The following is a 2,358-nucleotide window of genomic DNA, read 5'->3' as shown; positions in this document are numbered from 1 at the left end:
AAAGATCTTAGATTTGACCATAGCAGAGGTATCCATAGAGGCCATTACGTCACTCACCCAATACTATGACCAGCCTTTGAGATGCTTCACGTTCGGAGACTTCCAATTGGTACCGACCATTGAAGAATTTGAGGAGATTCTAGGATGTCCTCTCGGGGGAAGAAAACCATATCTTTTCTCCGGGTGTCTCCCCTCTTTGAGCAGAATTGCAACTGTGGTCAAGGATTCAGCAAGAGGTTTGGACCGCGTAAAACAAACTCGAAACGGCATAGCGGGCCTACCACGGAAGTACCTAGAAGACAAGGCGAGGGATATGGCAAATCAAGAAGAGTGGGTCCCGTTTATGGATATGTTAGCATTATTAATCTTTGGGGTCGTCCTCTTTCCAAACGTGGATGGTTTGGTGGACCTAGCTGCAATCGACGCTTTCCTTGCATACCACCATAGCAAGGAGAGCCCGGTGGTAGGTGTCTTGGCAGATTTATTTGACACATTTGACCGAAGGTGCGAGAAGAGTAGCGCACAGATCATCTGTTGCTTGCCCGCTCTCTGTGTTTGGTTGGTTTCACACCTGTTCCAGCAAGACACGAGGCATCCATGTCCGCTCCAAAGCCATCGCTCGTGTGCTGAAAAGAGAAGAATAGATTGGGACCAGCTTTTGGCTGGGATAGGAGGTAGAACAATCAATTGGTTCCCCCGATGGAAGGAAGGAAAGGAGGAAGTCCTTTTCTCATGTGGAGGGTACCCAAACATTCCGCTGATAGGAACGAGGGGTTGTATTAACTACAATCCCGCGCTCGCTATAAGACAACTAGGGTACCCCATGAGGGGAGCACCGATGGAAGAAAGCATGTGTCCTTTCCTTGTGAGAGATTTCGGCGCGCGAAATTTCAAGGCTATACAAAGAATCCGTAAGGCATGGGAAACCCCGTTAAGGAAAGATCAAGAACTTAGGGGCATTCGTAATGGCATTATTGGTGGTTATCATGAATGGCTGAAAGTTCATATACGAGGTTTAGATTGGCTCGCCAAGTTAAAAGTCGTCAGCGAAGAGAGTTTCGAAGCACCGGAAGAGGAAGAAGAAGTCCAAGCTCTCAAAAACGAGTTAGGAAAGGCGAAACTTGCCAAGGAGAAGTTCAAGTTAGCCACTACACACATCCGGAAAGAGTGTGCCGGATTACGGGAAGAGAATGCAACTACCGCAAGAGCCCTTGAACAAGAGACCAAGAGGGCTCGCAAGGAAGAGTATGGCCGTAACAAATTTCGCGGAGCTCTGTGGGGTAGCAACAGTGAACTCAAGCTGCGAAGGGAAGAGAGGGACCAGTCGCAAGCACATAGCATGGTCTTGAAAGAGGAGTTAGTTGCCTATTCGAGGTCCAAAAGGAGCTTGTCTCAGCGTTTATGCGAGACGGAGACCAACGTGCTAGCTATCATCGCCAAGTACCAAGAAGAGTTAAGTCTAGCCACGGCCCACGAGCATAGGGTCGCGGACGAGTATGCCCAAGTATACGCGGAAAAAGAGGCTAGAGGAAGGGTGATCGACTCTTTACACCAAGAGGCAACCATGTGGATGGACCGGTTTGCTCTTACCTTGAACGGGAGTCAAGAACTTCCCCGATTGTTAGCCAAGGCCAAGGCAATGGTGGACACCTACTCCGCCCCCGAAGAAATTCATGGGCTTCTCGGCTATTGTCAGCATATGATAGACTTAATGGCCCATATAATTAGAAACCGCTAGGAAACTTGTATGGTCTCTCAGATCTTGACTAGATACGACTTTCTGAAATAAAATGAGTTGGTCCCATGTTTCTACTCCAAAAAGCTTGTGCGAATCAAATCACTCCTGCATTTTATCTCTAGCATGCATTCTTTCTTTCTTTACCCACTCCTCGCGTTTGGTTTTTTAGGAAAAAACACCATAACTAAACGCGCCACAAGGCATCCCTATCGCACCAGATCCAAATCTAGAACGATGGGTGATCAAGAGGAGACACAGGAACAGATGAAAGCCGACATGTCGGCTCTGAAAGAACAGATGGCTTCCATGATGGAGGCCATGTTAGGGATGAGGCAGCTCATGGAGAAAAACGTGGCCACCGCTGCCGCTGTCAGTTCGGCTGCCGAAGCAGATCCAACTCTCATGGCTACCGTGCGCCATCCTCCCTCAAACATAGTAGGACGGGGAAGGAACACACTGGGGCATGACGGCAACCCTCATCTGGGATACAACCGAGCGGCTTACCCTTATGGATTGCCGCCCAACTACTCACCACCCGTCCTGCAAGACGATGCGGGCCATATTGCTTCTCCCGTCCTTGAAAGAGAGCCTCCTCAACAGCCCGACGAGGTCCACGAAGG

Source organism: Glycine soja, chromosome 6, assembly GCF_004193775.1.
Source record: "Glycine soja cultivar W05 chromosome 6, ASM419377v2, whole genome shotgun sequence".
NCBI classification, from domain to species: domain Eukaryota; kingdom Viridiplantae; phylum Streptophyta; class Magnoliopsida; order Fabales; family Fabaceae; genus Glycine; species Glycine soja.
This window is presented reverse-complemented; position numbering follows the sequence as displayed.